The sequence below is a fragment of the Suncus etruscus genome, chromosome 3 (assembly GCF_024139225.1).
Source record: "Suncus etruscus isolate mSunEtr1 chromosome 3, mSunEtr1.pri.cur, whole genome shotgun sequence".
NCBI classification, from domain to species: domain Eukaryota; kingdom Metazoa; phylum Chordata; class Mammalia; order Eulipotyphla; family Soricidae; genus Suncus; species Suncus etruscus.
Genome location: NC_064850.1, coordinates 101,553,420 through 101,576,828, shown reverse-complemented (window position 1 = coordinate 101,576,828; position 23,409 = coordinate 101,553,420). Strand labels below are relative to the sequence as shown.

Below are 23,409 nucleotides of genomic sequence, written 5' to 3'. Positions count from 1 at the left end.
CTATATAATGCATGTATAATTTCATTTTTACAGAGAAAGACCATAACTTTCTACTTTTTAACTGCAGAGTTTCCTCAAAAAGTGCAATTTTAAAGTAGCAAAGAAAGGAATCATTATATATGAAGAAACATGACAAGAACTGCTTCAGCAAAGAGACCTAGATCTGTATCAACAGAATTGGTCACTGTGATAGTATGTAATGTTATATGTCAAAAATATCACTGTAAACCTGAGGCTTACCTGACACCCCCCATCATAATAATGATAATGAGAAAAAACTTAAACATGTTTTTTCACAGCATTTTACAAAATATAGTATACACATTTGCCAAAATTGCTCCAGTCATTGAGATATTGAAAATACAAGATAAGCACAGTCAGAAAAACATAAGGAGACATGACAAGTAGACATTCAGTGGTAACTTAATTCAGCTCAAGCACAGGGAAGGGATATTCAAAACTAAGAAAGTGGGAGTAGTCTGCAATTTTGATTAGTAGTAATGTACTAACGATGTACCATTAGATATAAAAAATGTGTGCCATGAATGCAAGAAGTCAACAGTATGGAAATTCTAGGTTGAGTATATGAGGGTTTATCAGTACTAGCTTCCCAAACTTTTACAAATTCAAGAGTATTGATGAATTGAAAACTTGCTTGAAGAAAGAGAACCCTTGTTTCCCCCTTTCTAATTCATGGCAGACTACCTAATTTTTTCAAATTTTTACAATACAAAAATTCCTTCCTCACACCTACATTCATTGCCACGTTATTAACAATAGCTAGATTCTGGAAACAACCAAGATGCCCATCAACAGATGAATGGCTAAAGAAACTGTGGTACATATACACAATGAAATATTATGCAGCCATCAGGAGAGATGAAGCCATGGATATACATGAATGTATATGGAATCTATTATGCTGAGTGAAATAAGTCAGAAAGAGATAGAGGCAGAATAGTCTCACTCATCTATGGGTTTTAAGAAAAATAAAAGACATTTTTGCAACAATCCTCAGAGATAAAGAAAGGAGGGCTGGAAGGTCCAGCTCACAACATGAAGCTGAACACAAAGAGTGGTGAGTGCAGTTAGAGAAATAACTACACTGAGAACTATTATAACAATGTGAATGAATGAGGGAAGTGGAAAGCCTGTCTAGAGTATAGGTGGGAGTGAGGTGGGGAGTAGGGAGATTTGGGACATTAGTGGTGGGAATGTTGCACTGATGAAGGGGGATGTTCTTTACATGACTGAAACCCAACTAAAATCATATTTGTAATCAAGGTGTTTAAATAAAGGTATTAAAAACATTTTTGTATAAATATAATATAGAATGTAATTTTTAGAAACTTGTCATTTAATTTACTAATATATAATAAACAGACTATGAAGTCTTGCTATTTCCATAAACAACAGTTTTCATAAAAAAATTGGTAATGCTTAATAAACAATATAATATTTTTAAATATCTATTTTTATATATTTCCCTTAATGTAAAAATTATGATCTTTTTTGATATTGATAATAGGGTTACATGAATAAATTAATACAGCATTCCAACACCACACTTTCTGTCAGTGTCCCTGGTTTCAATATCTACTCCCACCTCTACCAGAGTAAGAGACCACTTCTCAAACTTGGTTTACTTTGTTCAGTAATTATTTCATTACTATAAATTACACATATGAAAGAGGCCAATCAATTTTATTTATTTATCTTTTTTATATGAGGTAAGATTTTTGGTTCTATGATAAATCGGGATGATGAAAAATATAATCTTGTCTTTTTTTCTAATCTTAGAGGAAACTGGTTTAATGTTTTATAATAGCTTATATGGCTGTATAAGTTATTTACATAAGTAACGTGGTCACATATGATTTTATAAGTTATGTGTAAGTTATATAAGTTTATATAGTCATTCTTTGTTAAGTCCAAGATGATTTTGATATCAATGTATTGAAATATGTTTAATGAATGGGTGTTGGAATTTGTCAAATACTTTTATTTTTGATCTGACAATTGACATTATTATATAAACTTCTCACTAGCCAAGAATGTTTAGGGAAGAACATTTAAAGTCATTTATTCTGGGAAGCAGGAGAGAAAGAACAATAGAAGGGCACTGGCCTTACAAAAGCAGAACATTTATGAAATATAATTTTTGTGCATTGCTTGATTCAACTTGCTATTGTTTAAGGCTTTGCATGAGCATGTTAGAAAATTTTCCTCTGTATCTAGTATCTAAAAGAAAACAGAAATCGTGTTAAATACACAGAAATATCATCCTGTACTACTGTTTACTTTAGACAAAGTTATTAATTATTGATTCAATTTATTTAACAGAAATCTGTCAAGAGCTCAGCCACACTGGAGAGAGTGCTGAGCAGCCAGGCATCAATCACAGTCCTCAGTTTAAGCAAAAATGGGACACAATGAAGAAGAGTTAAGTCTCTAGTTACTTACTGTGTATATGATATGCACAAAACTAAACATGAAAAGAATTGAAGTATATATACATATATTTTTGCAAGGAAGGGGGAATAGGAAGGGGAAGGAGACATACAATGCTTAGGGCTCTGTAATGAGAGATTATGCCTTTCAGTGCTCAGGAGATCTTCTGTAGTGTCCAAGATAGAACCAGAGTCAGCTGAATGCAAGAAAAGAATCATGACTTTATATGAACTTCCTGGCCCCAGAGTGCAAAAATTGTATATTATGTTTCTCCCCTGAGTTACTGGTCTGGTTTTGAGTCAGAGTTATGTGCACTATTATTAAAAAGGAGAACAAAACCTAAATTTCTTGTCGTTTTATGTATACTGAGTCTGAGAGAAGAAGCGGATGGAATTAATATATTAATATATCACATATTAATATAAATTAGCATAATATTACATATTATACTATATTAGCTTTTAATATATAATATATTGCATATTATATATGTTACACATTATATACATATATTAATAACTATTAATATAAAATATTGCATATTATATTATATTAATAATTATTAATATAAAATCAATAAGATTGATAAGTTATGAGAGTGAAAAATATATTCATAACCATCTGCCTCCAATAAAAGGATATTTTGCAAAGGCATGTGAAGAAGACCCAGATACCAAGGCCTCCAAATGAAGAGTCCTGACAATGAAAGCAGCCATATAAAGAATGTGGTAATGGATCAGGAGTATTTCAGCAGCACAAGTACTTAACTTGCAAGTCTCAGGCTGAGTTTGACCACTGACATTGTTACTAAAATATTGGTTTGGTTTATGAGTGGGTCTTTGAATTTTGCAGGCAAAAATTGCATACAAAATTCTATATTTTTACGAAGTAGAGTTTATTTATTATATAGTTTAAGTGGGGGGCCGGCACTATAGTGCAGTGGTAGGGAGTTTGCCTTGCAAGTGGCTGAACTAGCTAAGGACCTGTGTTCGATCCCCTGTGACCCATTTGGTACCCCAAGCCAGAAACAAGTTTTGAGCTCATAGTTAGGAGTAACCCCCTGAGTGCCACCAGGTGTGGGCCCAAAACCAAAAAACCAAAAAACCAAAAAAACAAAAACAAAACAAAAAACAGAAAACCCTATATAGTTTAAGTGGGTAGTTTTAAGTCATTGCCAGTGCCCAGACCTTGTCTCTTAATTGTTCTATACATTTCCCCTCTCTAGTCTACAATACCCAGATCTTGTCTCATGATGTCCTTGACATAGGTTAGCTGCTGTAACTTTGTAACTTGGTCCCTTGGTTGGTAGTAATGTTCTATTTTGGCAAGATTGAGGACTACTTGTCTGCTTGTGCTTGTCTGCTTCCTTTCATATCTCCAGCCTAGCTGAATCAACAAAATGTCTAGGTATGTTCTGATTTTTGGGATCCCATCATCACAACTGTATGTGATCTCTGGCATCTGACTAGAAAGCTTGTATATGCATCACAAATAAATGTATAAGTACAGCAACCAAGTGAGAGACACCCCAAAATGCTGTGATCACATTATGTAAATAACACAGCTGAAGAACATACAACTCTTTAAGCATGTATGCATACCTTAACAAGTTTAGTAAACTACCATTATTATAAATAGAACAACAGAAAGAAGGCACAGTAAAGAAAAAAACCTAATTTTGTTCCAAACTGCAATTCTCTTTGGAAAGTGAGATTCATTGTTTACCAAATGGAAAAACAGCCTTTCCCCCAAGACTTGCTAAGTAAAGCCTTTGGAATAATCTATGGTAGGCTTGAAACAATTTAAATTTTGCTTATAATTTCCAGAGGGATAAACAAAAAATGTCTCAGGGAACATTATTACCACAAAATAAGCTAAATGATGCTTTGTATGTATAATGAAACTGGATTTTTCTGCTCAGATAATTCTTCAAACTTATCCTATTTGATTTTTAACCATCTACTTCTCTATCAGTTTTTTATTCTCTGTGTGTTGGTAAAAATATTTATACAATAAATATCCAAATATTTTACTTAAAAAGTATAAGCAAGTCAATCTTATAAGAATCCTAAAACCCTACCACCTGCTTAATCTCTCAAGAAAGGTATGAAAGAAGAGAAAATATTTCCTTGAATTTAAAAAGCAGCTTAGATAGAAGAAACAGAATCAAAAATGTTCCGTCCCTAAGATACTTCTGATCATAAGGGAATGCTGAAACTTGTCTACTTGGAAATTCAAGAGTTTATTTTTTTCTCTTATTGCAAGGCCATCCATTTTTTTACTAGAATAAAATAGAGAACAAACTCAATAGCACTGAAAAGGGATTTAACACAGAGAATAGACCAGGTTTCTCCTTTCAAATGCAAATGTATACATTAAAATATGTTTATAAATCATTATTATTTTTTTCTTGGTTTAAACTTTTTCCTTCTCCTAAGAGGAGCTGCAGGAACCTGAAAAACAATTGCAAGACTAAACAGACATTTAACCCAGCTGCTCCTTCCAACTGGAATCTGTTTCCTAAGGGACCCACCTAGCTCAGGAGAGCCTCAGAGATAGGCAGCAGTATATTGGCAGGAAGAATAGATGCTGAGGAAACCAGTAGGTGAAGAACCAAACACTGTGCATAGTTCCAACATAATTAATTTTTCCACCCTATTAAGCTCCGTGGGCAGGACAATCTAGAAACACATATAGTGTTGGTGTTAAATGCCCCTGCTCACATTGATAGCAAATTTGGTAAATATCACTCCCTGACAGTTAGGATAGTGAAGAAATTTAGGGTGATAAACTGCATAAGGAATAGTCCTGGTCTGATCTCACATTGAAGGAAAAGCAAAAATCTCCCCACATTTGCTCTATAATCTTAGGAACTGATTTTTTAAATTTTATTATTATTATTATTATTATTATTATCATCATCATCATCATCATCATCATCATCATCATCATCATTATTTTGGTTTTTGGGCGGTGCTCAGGGATTACTCCTGACTATCTGCTCAGAAATCGCTTCTGGTAGGCACAGGGGACCATATGGGATTCCAGGATTTGCACCACCTTTGGTCCTGGTTTGGCTGCTTGCAAGGCAACGCCTTAACGCTGTGCTATCTCTCCCGCACCAGAAACTGATTTTTAAATTGAAATTAGTGCCTGTCTGCACCCCCAAATCTTTCTTCACTAGAAAAGTATTTGGAATTTTTACTGGCAGATGAGCATAGGAGATAAGCCTGAGTTCATAGGCCACATTTGAGTTAGCCAAATGTAGAATTTGAACCAGTTGAGGATAGATCAGGGGTCAAGTCCACATAAGGCCCTTAGGCCAATTTAACCCTCTGGATCAGCATTTCCAATTCTTTATGACATTGAAGTTTTTGAAATGGTTGGATTCTTAGAGATTTGTGAATAAAATGATTCATACATAAAGTTAAGATGAAATCACATAAATTGAATACAACACAATTTTACCATTGGCTTCACTTGCGAGTGTAAAGGGAGAGTAGCAGCCAAGATTTAGATGCATTGGAATGATCTGTTTCAAAAGGTACTTGTGAGGGGTGGCGATCACTAGGCCAAAATGAATGCGGTGCTTTGCCTTTTATCATTATTTTGTATACTGTGGCTCTTTGCCAAGTTTGGATTTTGTTCTGCTGCTTCTGAGGAGGGACCTCTGAGGAGAGATCTCCGAGCACGCATGGGGTGGGGGGCTGGAGGTCGTGTGTCACATGTTGGGTAACATCTTGCCTTTAGTTCTTAGTGTGGAGGACGCTGCACACCCTCACTATCACTGCAGGATTTTGACCCTCACTCAAAATGGCAACATGCAATATGTGTTTACTATATTATTGTTAAAATTATATGCTTTTGTGTGAGTGTTTGTCTGTTTTGGCAGGTCACTGCGTGATGTGGCTCTCTGACTCTCACAGTTTAAAATTCTGGCTCTTTGTGTCGAACTTGTTCGCCACCCCTGGGTACTGGTGAAAGTGGCAGTCTGGTGAATGTGATACTTTCAAAAAGCTTACAATGTTTTCACAATCTATATAGGGCCCGCAATAACTGAATACACATGATGACTCTTCTCCGTTTTAAATCTTCTTTACTTCTTCGTTACATTTTGGGAGATGGTACTCCTACAATGCTCTCCTCCTGGGCAGTCTCAGCTGCTGCTTGTTATAATACAGGGAGACCAGTATCAGTTCTTTTAAAAGAGAAACCTTGGAGGCTTTCAAGGCACAAAAATTTTAAGTTTGAACTAAATAGCATGGGCAAAGGCTTTGATGACCTGTTCAGACTGAACCACATTGAGATCGGATTGGTATAATCTGAAAAGGTTACTTGTTAGGAGAACGAGTATTATAAACCTAGAAATTAGTTCTTTCCCAAAGGGTGGACGCCTTAATTTTACATCTCGGTGCTCAGTCATACTAGATACCATATACAGTGCTCATTATGACAATATGTTGATAAAATACTACAATTTACCTATTTACTTTTGTTTATGTCTTCTTTTAGGACCTAAAGCATATGATTATTTAGACCTCTGAAACAGTCAACAGCGAACCACAGACTTATGTTACAGGGCCTACTCATCGAATACATTTTTGCAAGCTACCATTTTCTTTGTTTTTATTCTCTCTCTCTTTTTTCCCTACCTCTTCTTTCCTTCTCACCTTCTTCTTCTTCTTCTTCTTCTTCTTCTTCTTCTTCTTCTTCTTCTTCTTCTTCTTCTTCTTCTTCTTCTTCTTCTTCTTCTTCTTCTTTCTTCTTCTTCTTCTTCTTCTTCTTCCATTCTTCTTCTCTTCTTCCTCCTCCTCCTCCTCCTCTTCTTCTTCTTCTTCTTCTTCTTCTTCTTTCTTCTTCTTCTTCTTCTTCCATTCTTCTTCTCTTCTTCCTCCTCCTCCTCCTCCTCCTCCTCCTCTTCTTCTTCTTCTTCTTCTTCTTCTTCTTCTTCTTCTTCTTCTTCTTCTTCTTCTTCATCTTCTTCTTTGCCTTCCTCATCAATTCAATCCATGTTAAGTAAAAGCCATGCTGTCAGTTTCTCTTTAGGAAAGGAAACTCAATACATAAGATGCAGTGGACAATACCTCATATGGTAGTCACCTCTTAAAGATCTCACTACCAAATTGCTTAGTACTCTAGACTTGAAAATACTCCAGCCATTATTTAACCCTGAAACCTTCATTTTGTAAGGCCCACCCCTGTCAGTGATGAAGTGCCTAGAAATTGGAAAAACTTCCAACTTCGATGCACCAGCCCAATTTTTTAACTTATTTTTACTATATATAGTTATTTTTTTCTTTTCTCTTCTCTCTTATCTTTTGTTTTCCCTTTCTCTCTTCTAATCTAGATCTAAGCTACTTATTCATCTTGTCTTAATTCAATTATTTCTTAAGAGCCCAGACCCATCTGATGAAGGGTAGGCCTCTAACAAAAACTTAAGAAAAGATCACTAGTATCTGTCTTTATGTGGGCATGAGTTTGTAGGTAGTAGACTCCTCTCTGAGTGCCAAACCTAAATTTTAAATAATCCATGCCTAAAGTGTATGTATCCTTTTCTATATATTATCCCTCTTTCCCCTTCATAAATCCTTCTAACCTTCCATCTTCTGATACCCCTCCTTATTTAACCCTCTTTACCCTCAGTTCTTAACTCATTAGTTACCGAGACCAATGTCCTACCCCAATAAACCACTGTGACCCAGCTCCCAAAGCGAAAGGACATGCTCCATATCTCGTGCCTTGGCAAGAAACTACAATCAACATTCCTGCTGACTTATGTTTTGCAGCCCGTCTTCTCACTTCCTCCCAAACTGTTGCATGGTACCAGATTCAGCTTTAGAAAGACCCTCAGTGCAAGGACTCTACCTGATCCCTTACTGTTGGAAATCATTTCTCAAACTTAACAATGTTATATATGAAGGTCTTTATAATATGTCTCTACCCACCTATGACCTTTCAGGTGGGGTGTGGCTGTTGAGGGCCTAATAAACAGTTGTCAAGCGAGGTGCTCAGGGTTTTTTGGCAGCTAGCTGGCAGGCTTTGAGCTTTTGGAGCTACTAGCAGGCTGACAAAGGATTCTGTATCCAAACTTCTTGCCTTTTACCCTCTTGTCTGTGTGGATTATTTGCCGCGGATAAATATTAATAGGATCTCTTCCCCATCCTAGGGGATAGTGGAACGAGAAGTTTTTTCCTGTTCTGGGAGATCTTTAAAAATCTATCATCTTCCAGTCTAGGAGAGAAAATAACCCTAAATAATTTAGATCAACAAACAAGACCACTGTGTGCGATGAAAATTTGCCTGTATTTCACCCCTTCACAAGAATATTTCAAAAGACTTAATGGGGAAGCTTATATTTCCTTTATATGTTTAATACCTCTATAATAACACCTCTTCGTCTGTTTATTCCCAAATGTAAGATAACCACATCATCATTTTTTCTTTATTGCTTTTTTAAAATTTATTTTTATTGATATCTTCTATTTCATATATATATTTTTTTCTTTAACTTCACCTCTTTTGGTTCTGCTTGGTACAACAATGAACAGGAAAAAAAGTTGCCTGGGATAAAAGCTCAGGAAAACCTGGGCACAGAGATTGTGTAGCCTGACATTCTTACCTCCAAATGCACCAGCAATATAATATGGCACCATTCCATTTTGCTAAGGCATACTAAAAAGGAGAATTTTTTTATGTATATAAACAAGCTCTTGTCTACTATAGATAAGAATCCATACATTTTATAATACTGGGGAGCCTCCCACGCTGACTTTGTGTCATGTAGACCCAATTTAAACTCCATTATACAGTGACTGCCCAATCCTGAGCTCTAGATCCAAGAAATAGAACCGACACAGTTCCCTGCAACAGCTCCAGGAACAAAACAACCCCTGGGAAATTCCCAAAATTGCTCTAGCACCAACTTGCCCCAGTTTTTATATGACATCCTGACAATGAGGAAATGGCAACAACTTGATTTAAGAGCAGGTTGTCCTATCTAATCATCTAATGTTAAGATGAAATCAGAAGGCATGTTATCCTTGATCTGGGCAAAAACCAAGATCACTAACAACAGAAGAATGACTTTGACAACAATGACTGGGCAGAACTTATCCTGGGACCAATAAGAAGGACCCTAGACTAGGTTTCAACCTATGATATGTACAATAAACAAGATCCCTAATGCCAGAGGTCTTACTTTGACAACTGTGACTGAGCAGAAATTCTGGAACCATTAATGAAAGACTCTCTCCTAGGCCTTGTCCTAGGAATGGTGCATAAACCAAGACCACCAATTACAGAAGACTGATTACAACAACACTGATGGAACAGAACTTCTAGAACCATAAAGAAAGTCTCTAACTTAGGCTTTACCTGATGACCTTTGCAAATACCAAGATCTCTAGTTACAGAGGCCTGATTTTATCATCCAAAACTGAGTGGAAATTCCTGGCATCATAAAAAGACATTGGGGTAAATTAGTATATATGGAGCCTGTAATTATTCCCATGACAGTATGCTTAAGGGCATAGAAACCCTATATCCCTTAGGCCAAAGGGGGAAAGAAAAAAGCACAGAACCTTGCCACACAAGCTCTCCTTCCTTTTTTTTTTTTTTTTTTTTTACTTTTTCGTTTTCATGGTGGTTATTTGATTGTTTTCTTTGTTTCTATGGTGCTTTTTTTTAGTTGCTAGTTTTGTTTTTTTGTTTAATTTTTGTATTTTCTGTTTGTTTTTGTTCTTTTGTTTGTTTAGTTTTTTGGGTTATCTTTTTCTGTTTTTCTTCTTTTTCCCTTTCTTCTTTTAAATTGATACATATATAACCTCTAGACAGATTCCTCCTAATTTTGTTTTCCTTTTTTCTTTTTCTTCTTTTTTCAAACAGAACAATAACTTGAATCATTTTGTTCTGCCTCATAAATTGAGGGAAAAAAATGGATGGGACCAGGACCAAACCATAGTATGAAAACTGAATAGAAATAAAAAATGATCAGACTTAAACACCAAACCCAAAGTCAACAGAATTGGTAACCAATCTACAACAAGCTATACACAGAGGGGACCAGTTATACTAGCAGTCCGGGGAGCAAAGGAGGGAGACAGGGAATGCATACTGGGAACAGGAGTGACAACAATTGTGGTTAGAATATTCCTGATTTATTGTCACTCTATACCTAAATATTACTGTGAAAGATTCATAATTCACTTTTGTCACAATAAAGATTATATAAAAATAGAAATTCATTGTTTTTTTTTCTTGGACATACACATTCACTGGAAATAAGAACCTAGTTAAGTGGAAATTTAGTATGATGTTCTGTAACAATATGACAAGGATATAGTCGGTTTTGATATTCACACTAAAAGGAATCTCAATTTTCTATAGCATCTTTAGTTTTGTAATTTCATATCATTAGTTTTTTTAAGTATTTTTCTTACAGATAAAAAAGGTTTTTCCCTTATAATTTACTGTTATGCTAGTGACACCCTTGTTAGTATGGTAAAAGGCATAATGAAAAATATGACTCCATTATTTTCTATTATTATTACCTTAAATTCTTATATGATTTCATAAGTAATGGTTGTGGTCTTTTTGATCAATTTTGTGACAATCACATGCCTTTTATCCAATTTTATTGCTTTATGACAATATTTTAAATTTCATAACAAAAAGATAAACTGGATGAGAGATAAAGGAATGATCTCTATATTTTCTCAATAACATTTGAACAATAGCTCCAAATTAAACTAAAGTCACAAAACAAAATTATATAATAATGTTTCATTATATGTAAAACCCAATTCCTGCAATCTTGATGGAAAAAATATCAGTGTCATAAGAAAAAATACTGTAATTCCAAAGTATCTTTTGTCCAACGGATAGTTGAAATTCTTTTAAGAAAGGATCAATTTTCTGTGCCACAAAGAGAAATAAGACTTCAAATATCTCCTTGAAGAAATAATATGTTGAGTTCAATTCTTATTGAGTAAAATTAAATAGTAAGTCCTTTGAAATCACAGAGATCTTGAAAAGGAAAAGTAATGGATCAAATAAGCTGGGGAAAAATGAACAAAAATATAAACCAAATATGAAGAAACTCCCAGCTCTCATTTAAAACACAATCAATTGTTTCTAAAGGATGTGTATTGGAGATTTAAAAAGAGCAAAATGCCAGTAGAACCCATCCATAACATGATTGCTAATTATAGTCTTCTGGACAATACAGAATAGAATTTAATGGACATTGTATTTTTATAAGCAAAAATAATTCCAGAAAATTTAGTGAATTGCTCAATTCCCCAGAGATTAAAAAGTAGCAAATAAAAACTAAAATAAAATATTTTTACATTTTGTATTTGATGTCATTTTATTTTTGTTTTATACAATTACAGTCATTTATTTTGCCAGGCATGTAATAAAAAACACGCAATTATAATAAACATGAAAATAAGATTAAAAAAGCATATTTCTCTTTTTAGGTCTTGAGCTTTAAAAATTAAATAAGCATATTTGAATTCCAAGTGGATTATTTTGTATAAACTCCTATTAACTGAGCATGAAAATCAATCAATTCTAACCTCTTGAAAGGTTTGCTATTGACAGAAAAATATTGTTAAGTACTATAGTTTTTAAGAAGAGGTTTAAATAGAATAGGTCATGGCCAAAAACTTTATGGACCTAGCCCACCCATTTGAAATAACAACAGAAAAATAGGTAAATTATATAAAGTAAAATTAAGAGAACAATAAATATTGGGTAATAAAAGATACTATTCATCACCAGAGAAAAATCACAATGAGTCTTTGTATATACAACTGACTAGCTACTTGAAAAAAATTTCCTAACCAGGGAGCCAAAAAATTTAAAGAAACACTTGTTGTTTCTCAGAACTTAAGAAATTAGAAATAAAAATAAAAACTAGGCACAAAAACCAGATTTACAGAGATACGTAGCATTTTTTCTCCCAAATTCATGTTTAGCTTCCAACAATCCCACTGAAAATCCTACCAGATATGTAAAAAAATTGTGAGAATATACAAAAATACAAATCTATTCAGGGAATGAAGAAAAGTATTATCAATAGTTTAGGTAAAATTAATTTCCATATACTAAAAATTAAACAAGATCCATAGTTTTCAATAAATCAAAATAGAGCTCAGCCTTGGACTTTAAAATATAAATATAAATCATAAACTTAAAAAAATAACCTCTGACTGTGATTTAGGTAAATAATTTTTCTATATAACATCAATCATAATTTTTTAAATGGTGCTTGATACTCATCTAAATTAAGAACTGCTACCTTGGACAGGAGCAATAGCACAAAAGGTAGAGTGTTTTCCTTACATGTGATCAACGGGGGTTTGATTCCTGGCATCCCATATGGTTCCCAGGAGACTGACAGAAGTATTTCTGAGCACTGAAACAGAAGTAATTTCTGAGAGCACCGCTAGTATGATACAATAATAATAATAATAGTAATAATAATAATAATAAATAAAAATAAAATAAAATAAAGAACTGCTATTTAACATATATATCGTAAAAATTGCAAAGTAAACTTTACAAAAATAAATGTACCTCTCAATGAAATAATTCTTTTACATGTTTCAAATAAGATAAATTAGAATAGATAAACTTTAGTTATGAAATACATAAACTAAAACATACATAGATATTTTAATTTTATGTTTTAAGTATGTTAAGTTTTATTTATGTGAATTAGAACTTTTTAAGGTTTTTTTTTTTCAAAAAGAATTTATGGAACAAGAAGTTTGTGATACAGTATAGTTATGATTCATATAAAACTTGAACAAATGATGAATTAAAAATAAATATTTTATTGTTTCAAGTTATGAATATCAGGATCCCTTGATTTCAGTTCTGATAGCCTTATTAAAATTTTTCACACTTTTCAGACTGATACTGTTGCTAGGATAAATATTTTCTTTAAAACTTCAAGAATGTCCCTCTAACTCTATGAATCAAGAGTGGACTATAAATTGTTCAAAAGAAAATTAAACGAAATGGGGGGAGATGTATAGCAGCTAACCCTGTTTTAAACATATTTTCTCATTTCTCTTTCTCAAAGCTCTTTGGCCAAAAGTTTTGTCCTATGGCAATCTCTCTCAAAAAAGATTCTGTGAAATATAGTTTTCATTTTCTTTGTTTAGCTTTACACATTGCCTCTCCAAACTAAATTGAAGTTTTTATAGTTTCTATTAGTGATGAGGAAGGCTAGAATGGATATTGGATTGATAACTAGCAGAGAATGCCAGAGGCATCAATAGTACTTTTCATAAATAGATGTGGATACAAGAAAGAGAAAAGAAAAGATCTCAAATTTGGTACTAATAAAGCATGCCCAATATGGTTCCAGAAGAATGAGGCCTTGCATACTTTATCTTTAGTGCAGCCTTCCAAGCATGCTCTATTTTTACTTATCTTAATTCAAAGAGTGGCATTCAATGTATGCATCATAAAGAGGATAGAATTATGACAAATCACACAACTATCAAAGCAACCCAAAGAGTACAAGAAATTCCTCAATCTAATTTTTTAGGAAAAAATTACACACCATGTTTATAATATGCACTATTTATCTACCCTGTACTCTGAAAGGACATGTCAAAGATCAAAGAAAGATATACAGTGACAAGATGGGAAAAGTACAAAGAACACCAAATAACCAACATACTACAACCATGTCCTAAGAACAAATCATTTAAGATGGTGAAAATCAGTCATGTTGAAATTAAACTGGTCAAGGACAAAAAGATAATATAACATGTAACAATGACGAATCCCACAAATATGGCTAGAATACTGAAAGCAGCAAGATCAAAAAGGGAAATTACATTCTCAGGAGCATCCTTAAGATTTACAGCAGATCTGTCACCCTGTCACAAAAAACCTTCAAATCCAGAAGGCATTGGTGTGATATAGTGACAAAACTCAATGGAATGAATGCTTCGCCTAGAATACTGTACCCGTTAGACTCACTTTCAGGTTTGAAGGAAGTATGCTTTACAGTTAAACAACAGCTCAGAAACTTTACAGATTCAAAACAAGCCTTAAAAGAAAAACTGAAAGGTCTGCTTTAAGACAAGACAGACCAACAGACACACCAAACTTCTACACAAAGATGACACTAAATCCAATGAAAAATCGTCTCTCTCAATGTCAATAGACTAAATGCACTTGCTAAGAGACACAGAGTGGCAAAATGGATGAAAAAGCTGAATCCACCATTCTGCTGCCTACTAGAAACACAACTGAATAGTCAGAATAAACATAGACTCAAAATCAAAGGCTGGAAGAAAATCATCCAAGTAAACAACACCCTTAAAAAGGCTTAAGTGAGGGGCCGGAGAGATAGCATGGAGGTAAGGCGTTTGCCTTTCATGCAGAAGGACTGTGGTTTGTATCTTGGCATCCCATATGGTCCCCCGTGCCTGCCAGGGGCGATTTCTGAGCATAGAGCCAGGAGTAATCCCTGAGCACTGCCTGATGTGACACCCCCCCAAAAAAAAATAAAGCTTAAGTGGCCATATTAATATTAGATGACACAAACTTTAGACTCAGAAAAGTTAAAAGGGACAAAGATGGACATTTTGTACTATTCAAGAAATGTGTACAACAGGAATAAATCACACTCATAAACATATATGCACACAATGAGGGAGCAGAAAAATATTCAGTACAATTGTTGACAAATATGAAAGAAGATATACCAACACAATAAAAGTAGTAGATCTCAACACTGCCTGTCACCCCTTGATAGGTCAACCAGGGTGAAACGGAATAAAAAGATACAAGCTCTGAAATGAGAAATTTAAGTAAGTTGACTAGTACATATATATATAGATCACTCTATTCATGGAAAACTGGATACACATTCTTTTCCAATGCAAAATCTTTCTTAAGGATAGAACACATGCTGGCCCATAAAACTTATCTTCATAAAATCAAGATAGAAATTCTACAGACTACCTTCTCATATGGCATTGAAATTAGATGTAAAATTAGATGTGAAATACAAGGGGACAAAGAAGAAAAACTTTAATACCTGGAAATTAAAGAGCTTAATAATGAACAACCAGTGGTTCAGAGATAAAATTAAAAAGAAAATAAAAATATTCCATGAAACTAAGGACAATGAAGGCACAAATTACCAGAATTTATGGAGCACAGCAAAAGCGCTACTAAGAGCAATATGTATAGCTTTGCAAGCACACATCAGAAAGGAAAAAGGGGCCTCAACAAAAAATGAAAGTTAGTACTTTGAATAAAATAAACAAGATTGATAAACAACTATCAAAAAAAGAAAAATAAACTGGATTAGAAATGAAAAGAGGGAGATCACTACAGATACATCAGAGATTCAAAGGGTAATCAGAGACTACACTGAAAACCTCTATGCCACAAAACATGAAAACCTGGAAGATATGTATAAATTTTTGGAATATTATAATCTCCCATGGTTTATTCAGGATGATCTAGCACAGTGGTCGGCAACAGGGACCTCGCGAGATACATGTGGCTCTTTACACTTTTAGTTTGGCTCTTCTGTATGTCAGGCAGCCTCTCTGGGAGTCAGGACTCTTGCTCCTAGCCTCTGTCAGTGCGCGCCTTGTGGCCAGCTCCAAGAGTGTAAGATGATACCCAGTATCAACCCAAAACAAAGATGTTCCCCCACCATCATTCTTTCTTAAACCTCTTCCTTTGATATGTAAAAGACCACTGAATATGTACTTTTGTCTCTCTCTCTTGACCTGAAGCCTCCTGGTATTGGGAATTGGTTTTAATAAAGAAAGAGGTGTCCTAGCTTTTGAGGCTCCAGGCAGAGAGTTCAAGGTAAAAGGCCATAGACTCCATAATCATCCTTTCCTGTCTAGCTTGGTTTATTATTTCTTTCCTGCTAACCTGCTTCTTCAGACCAGGTTTGGTGGGGTTTAAAAATACAGTGCCTGGAGTGATCTTAAAACACATATTTTATTTTGCACAAGAGTGTGCATCTTCCATGAAGAAATTCTCAACCCTGAGTTTTCTTTTCCGTGGATTCTCATGTTCAGAGAACTCATGATTAAAGTTGTGAGCTAATGCCCTTAAATGCTGTTTTTCATATTAAGTATGACTTTGCATAATATAAGTGCCAATCAGAATTTTTTTGCAAGAAAGAGTGAAAATCTTTCAATATCTCTTCTCAGACACAGCTATCCCAAAATCAGATTCTTTTTTGAACACATCCATCTTATGTCTCACTATCAAAACTACTTGTGAAACTCCCCTGCAGAGAAATATTAAGTTCATAGAGAAAATGAACAATGTCTGCCAAATGAACAGCCAACTGGGGCTGTACAAAGTCAAAGTTCTGCTCTCACAGGAACTGCACTACTTCTTCCCTCTTGCAAGCAAGACGAGAAAGCACCCTTCCCCTGAACAGCCACTTCTCTTCTTCATGGAGAAGATGCTAGTAGTGGGCATCCATACTCTCATCCAGGGTGGTGAATAGCCTGGATTTGATCACAATTATGCATTTCAAAAATTATCTTTACTGTGTCATCTGTCACAGAGTTTAGTTCAGCAGGGAGTTTTTTTGAATATAGTCTATCATACAATGAGTAAATACAATGTACAGGTGTGCAACTTCTGTTTCTTGTGACTACACAAAAACACTGAGCCATGCACAGTGCATCATCTGTACATACATCAACACATCAGATTATTATTCTGAGTGAAATGAGTCAGAAGGAGAGGTATAGACACAGAATAATCATTTGTGACATATAAGATTAATAAATGGTAATATGGTAATAATATCTAGAGAAAATAGAGATGAGGGACAGGAGAACTAGTCCATGATAGGAAGCTTGCCATAAAAAGTGGTGAGTTCAGTTAGAATAGAGAAAGGTACATTATGAAATTGATAGTTAGAACATATCACTCTGGACAAGAACTGCATGCTGAAAATGGATAAGTGACATGCATGGTACCCTTTAATTAACAATATTGCAAACCACAGTGTCATAAGGAAATTTTGCAAACCTCAGTGTTATAAAGAAAAAGAGAGATAGAGAGAAAAGAAGCAAAATGCCTGTCCCTGACATAGGCAGAGGAGGGTGAAGGGGAAGGAAACAAGGGACATTGGTGGTGGGAAAGTGCACTGGTGAAGGGTGGTGTATATTCTATGATTGAAACTCAAGTATGAATAATATTGTAACAAATATGCTTAAAATTATTTTTAAAATGTTTCAGGCACTCTATCATAATTCCTTTATGATATATCATATGCCTTTAACAAACTGCAGTTTTTGTTTTTGTGTGTATTTTAGTTTGGTTTCTTGCAGCACACACTAACGTGTTAATAGATTTTTTTCCTTTCAGTGAAATCACTATTTTTCTCTGGAACACTGTCCTTGCTTTTAAAGATTGTTAAAAAGTTTTTCTCTTTTACCTGTTTCATCTCCATATTGTACCATATTGTAGGGTTTCAAATTTTCAGCACATTTTGGTTATCGAGGGAAACGTTTTGAAATGTTTTGCATATTTATTATCAGAAATCAAAACATTTTTTCTCGAGAAGATTTTTCACTATCCAGAATTAACAAATGATCAGTGAATTCAAAACTGTATTTCATGGTGGTTGTTACTTCACATCTAAATCAGCTTAATCATAAACTACAGGGGAAAGGAAACACAATATTTTTGATGTTAGAAGAAGTTATTTTGTTTGAAAACAAGTTATCTGTTTTTGCTCAAGATTTTGACACAGAAACTTTGATTCACTTGTCAAGCCTGTTGAAACATCACCAAGAAAATAATTCTGATATTGACATTACCTATTTTAAAACAGCACTTTTAAATATGAGGGAATCTTTTCTTAAGAGGTTTCAGGATTTCAGAAACAGCAAAGCAATGTTGGCCATTGTTAAAATATCTCTTGATGTCACTGCAATGGAATTAAATTTTTCTCCCTTTAATAATGACATTGGCAATTTTGAAATGCAATTTCTGGATTTAAAAAACAAAGAACTTGATCATTTGAACGTCTTTGTGCTAATTTAGAAACATTGGAGAAACACAAATGTGAGCTTAGTTCACAGCATAAGTGGTCTGCTTTGAAAGACCTAAAGAAGGAAGATATGTTGATTTTTAACACCTGGAATAGTATTCTGACTCATATAATCAACTAAAAAGCTAGCGTTTTCTGTTCTTTCCTTGTTCGGGTTTACATATTTATGTGAACAATCATGTTCAAGTATGACTCTTAAAAGAGTAAATTGAGAAATTGTCTCATCGATGAGAACTGGAATCGTGCCTAAAATTAAAAACAACATACAAACCTGACTTACTCAAACTATCCAAGGAAATGCAAGACCAGTGTTCACATTAGTGTTTGTGACTTTGTCAGTCAATGTCAGGATGTAATTTTCTCTACATTGTAAGGCAAATTTTATGGAATTTAACATTATCGATAAATAATATCATTCTAAAGTTTTTGTTTTATTAGTTGTGTTATTTGTATCCTTCCAACCTATGTGGATACTTGCATGCAGAATATTCTCAATAAAAACTTATTGAAACTAAAAACAGTGTACCATTTATTTTTGGCTTTAAAAAGGTGGCTTTCGAAGCCGGAGGGATAGCATGGAGGTAAGATGTTTGCCTCTCATGCAGAAGGTTGTTGGTTCGAATCCCGGCATCCTATAAGGTTCCCTGAGCCTGTAGGAGCAATTTCTGAGCATAGAGCCAGGAGTAACCCCTGAGCAAGGCCAAAACAGACAAACAAACAAAAAATAAACAAAAGCAAACAAACAAAACAAAAAACAAAAAATGTGGCTCTCAAAATAAATTTCAATCGTGGTTTTGGTGAGATTTGGCTCAGTTGAAAAAAAAGGTTGCCGACCACTGATCTAGCATATCTAAACATACCCATTACTATAGAGGAAAGTAAATGGTAATCAAAAGTCCCACACCCTCCCCAAAAAAACCTCAGGTTAGAGGATTCCCTAACAAATTATTTCAAATCTTTCAAGAGTAACTACTACAAATCCTTTTCAGGGTGTTTCATGAAATTGAAGAATTAGGAAAACTAAATAGTTTTTATGAAGCTAAGAAAACCCTTATACCAAGTCTAGTCAGAGAAGCTGCAAAACAAGCAACAAGCAAACAAACAAAAACAACCAAAAAACCCTTAATACCAATAACCCTTATGAACATAGATACATAGATGCAATGATCCTCATTTTCAACAAAATCCTGGCAAATAGGATCCAACACCTCATCAAAAAGTTCATTCAACATGACCATTTTGCTTTCAGTCAAGGAATGCAAGGATGGTTTAACATACATTAAAATCAATATAATACACTACATAAACAAAAAGAAAAAATAAAACCATATGATCATATCAATAGACGCAGAGAAAGCATATGACAAGATCCAACACCTATTCTTCATAAAAACTCTCATCAAGATGGGAATGGAAGGAAGTTCTCTCAATTTAGTGAAGGCAATCTATCAGAAGCAAATAGCAAATATTATTCTCTTATTTAAAGCCCTTCCTTTAAAATCTGGTGTAAGAGAAGGCTGTCCTCACTCACCACCCCTATTCAATTTAGTACTGGAAATACTTGCCATAGTGATTAAGCAAAAAAATTATATCAAGTCACCTAAATAGGAAAGGAAGAAATTAACCTTTCACTGTTTGCAGATGATATAATACTATATTTAGTTAGGAAGAAATTAACCTTTCATTGTTTGCAGATGATATAATACTATATTTAGAAAACCATAAAGACTCTGCCAAACACTTCTAGAAATAATAGTTTCATATAGTAAATTGGTATGCTACAAAATTAACATTCAAATATAAATGGCCTTCTTATACACCAATAATAATAGAGAAGAAATGGACATTTAAAAGTCAATCCCTTTTACATAAGTGTCACACAAAGTCAAATATCTTGGAGTCAACTACAGTAAAGAGGTTAATGACCTATACAAGAAGTAAAAGAGGACACACAGATATGAAGACACATACCTTGCTTAATGGACTGGGAGGATTGACATCATGAAAATGGCAATACTCCCCAAAGCATTGTACAGATTTAATGTAATTCCTCAAAGGATACACATGGCATTTTTCAAAGAAGTGGATCAAACATTCATACAATTCATTTGGAACATTAAACAAATGTTTAATGTTAATTTAATTAACAAATGTTTAATGTTAGTTTAATTAACAAATGTTTAATTTGTAAATAAATAAATAAATAGCTCGAGCAACCCTTGGGAAAATGAATATGAAAGGTATCACTTTCCCAAACTTTAAATTGTATTACAAAGCAATAATCACTAAAACAGCATGGTATTAGAATAAAACAGTCTATCAGATCAGACTTGAGTATTCAGTGAATGTTCCCCAGACATACAGACAATTAGTCTTTAATAAAGGGGCAAGAAATGCAAAATGGAGCAAGATAAGCCACTCAACAAGTGGTGTTGTTGCAGTTTGTCAGCCCCATGCAACAACATGCACAAAGGTCATACATATTCAAATGGATTACAGACCTTGATATAAGGCCTGTAACCATGAGGTACATAGAAAAAAACCGTAGGTAAAACACTTCATAACATTGAGACTAAAGTTATCTTCTAGGAAGAAACAGCATTCTTCAAACAATTGGAAGCAGAAATAAACAGATGGGACAATATTAAGCTGAGAATATTCTGCACCTAAGAAATATAGTGACTAGGATACCTAAGCCACCACAGAATAGGAGAACAATTCACCCAAAACTCATTAGATAAGGGTCTAATATCAAGTCATACAAAGTACTCACAGAACTTAACAAGAAAAAAATCTAATGTCATAAAAAATGTGGAGAAGAAATGGACACTCAAAGAAGAAATACAAATGGCCAAAGGCACATGAAAAATGTTCCATATCACTAATCATCAGGAAGATGCAAATCAAAACAACAATGTGATACATTCTCATCCCATAGAGACTGGGACATATTACAAAGAACAACAACAATCAATGCTGGCAGGAATGTAGAGAGAAAGGAACTCTCATTCACTGCTGGTGGGAATGCTGTCTAGTTCAGCCTTATGGAAAACAATATGGAGACTCCTCAAAAAACTGAACATTGAGTTCCCATATGATCCAGCTATACCACGTATAAGTACATACCTAGGAATACAAAAACATAATACAAAAAATGCCTTCCTCACACCTACAGTGCTATTTCAAATAGCAAAATCTTGAAACAACCAAGTTGCCCTTCAACAGATGACTGGCTAAAGAAAATGTGGTATATATATACACAATGGAATATTATGCAGCCATCGAGAGAGATGAAGCTATGAAATTTTCTTATACATGATGGACATGGAAGCAATTATGGTGAGTGAAATAATTTAGAGGGAGTGAGATAGATATAGAAGAGTCTAACTCATCTATGGGTTTTAAGAAAAATAAGACATTATTGTAATACTGCCCAGAGACAATAGATCTGAGGGCCAAAAGCACTGGCTCAGGATATGAAGCCAATCACAAAGAGTGGTGAATGAAGTTAGAGAAATAACTACGCTAACAACTAATGTGACAATGTTAATGAGTGAGAGAAGTAGAATGCCTGTCTCTAATGTGGTAGGAGGTGGGAGGAAGTCAAATGGGAAGTTTTGGTGATGGGAACGTTTCTCACTGGTTAAAGGGGGAAATTCTTTTTATGACTGAATCCAACTACAATAGTGTTTGTAATCATGTTGCTTAAATAAAGGTATTTAAAAAAACTATATTAAAAATTAAACCATTAAGTATATATATTTGAAATATGATAATTTTATACTTATAAGAAGGAAGATATAAATAGGTAGACTAAACTTGCCTATAATTATAGAATTTTTAACACTGTTGTAGTTTTATTCTATTTTTTATTCTAGTTAGCTTAGAAAATCATTTCTTTAAAGTTAGAATCTAAAAAAATTGTAATAAGGGCCCGGAGAGATATCACAGAGGCGTTTGCCTTGCAAACGGCCTATCCAGGACCAAAGGTGGTTGGTTCGAATCCCGGTGTCCCATATGGTCCCCCGTACCTGCCAGGAGCTATTTCTGAGCAGACAGCCAGGAGTAACCCCTGAGCAATGCCGGATGTGACCCAAAAACCAAAAAAAAAAAAAAAAAGTGTAATAAATATGTAATAAAAATTTTTGAAAATTCTGAGTAAAGCAAATATTACAGACAGAAGCCGTTGAAAATGTAATCTAATATTTTAAATCTGAAGTCCAGGTCATCTTATTAATAAAAAATAATTATAATCAACAAAATTCAGGTGAAAATAAAATGCATTGAAATTTTTTTTTACCAAACAAGGCAAGTTAGTCCAAAATTTTAACCACATTTGAGGTATAAATGTGGTCAGAATATTATAAATTAAAAAATGAGAGAATATGACAACATTTTTCTAGAAAGAGCTTGAAGGGATTTTTGTTGTTGTTGTTTTTAGGGGGCCACACCCAGTACTCTCAGGGTTTATTCCTGGCTCTGTGCTCAGAAATTGCTTTTGGCAGGTTTGGCCACCATATGGAATGCCTGGGCTCAAAAACAGGTCAGTTCAGGGTCTGCAGCTTGCAAAGTAAATGCCTTACCACTGTGCTATCACTCTGGCCCCAGCTTGAAGAGATTTTAAGAAAAATCATAAATAACAAACATTGTGTTCTACCTAAATAGAGCTGATTGCATTAAATGATATGTTAATATATAAAAATGAAATGAATATAGTTTTCAAGTGATTTATATAATAAATTATGAACTAAAACATCCCTGGAGCTCAAGAAAGTAGATGCAGTCTCTCTCATCTATGTGTTGAAAAGAATCATAATAATGCACAGACTAAAAGCAACAGAACTGACCCCCTGAACTGATTTTACCAAAAGGCTGAGAGGTTA

At 34.2% G+C, this 23,409-nt stretch overlaps 1 long non-coding RNA gene across 1 annotated transcript in view; it reads left to right on the top strand.

Annotated features, from left to right (window-relative positions):
- Positions 1–19,044, top strand: part of LOC126003891 (uncharacterized) — a 177,909-nt gene extending 158,865 nt beyond the window's left edge. The window contains exon 2 of the long non-coding RNA XR_007493835.1: positions 18,950–19,044. This is a non-coding gene — a long non-coding RNA (uncharacterized LOC126003891). The remainder of the gene's footprint in view (positions 1–18,949) is intronic.
- The last annotated feature ends 4,365 nt before the right edge of the window (positions 19,045–23,409 follow it).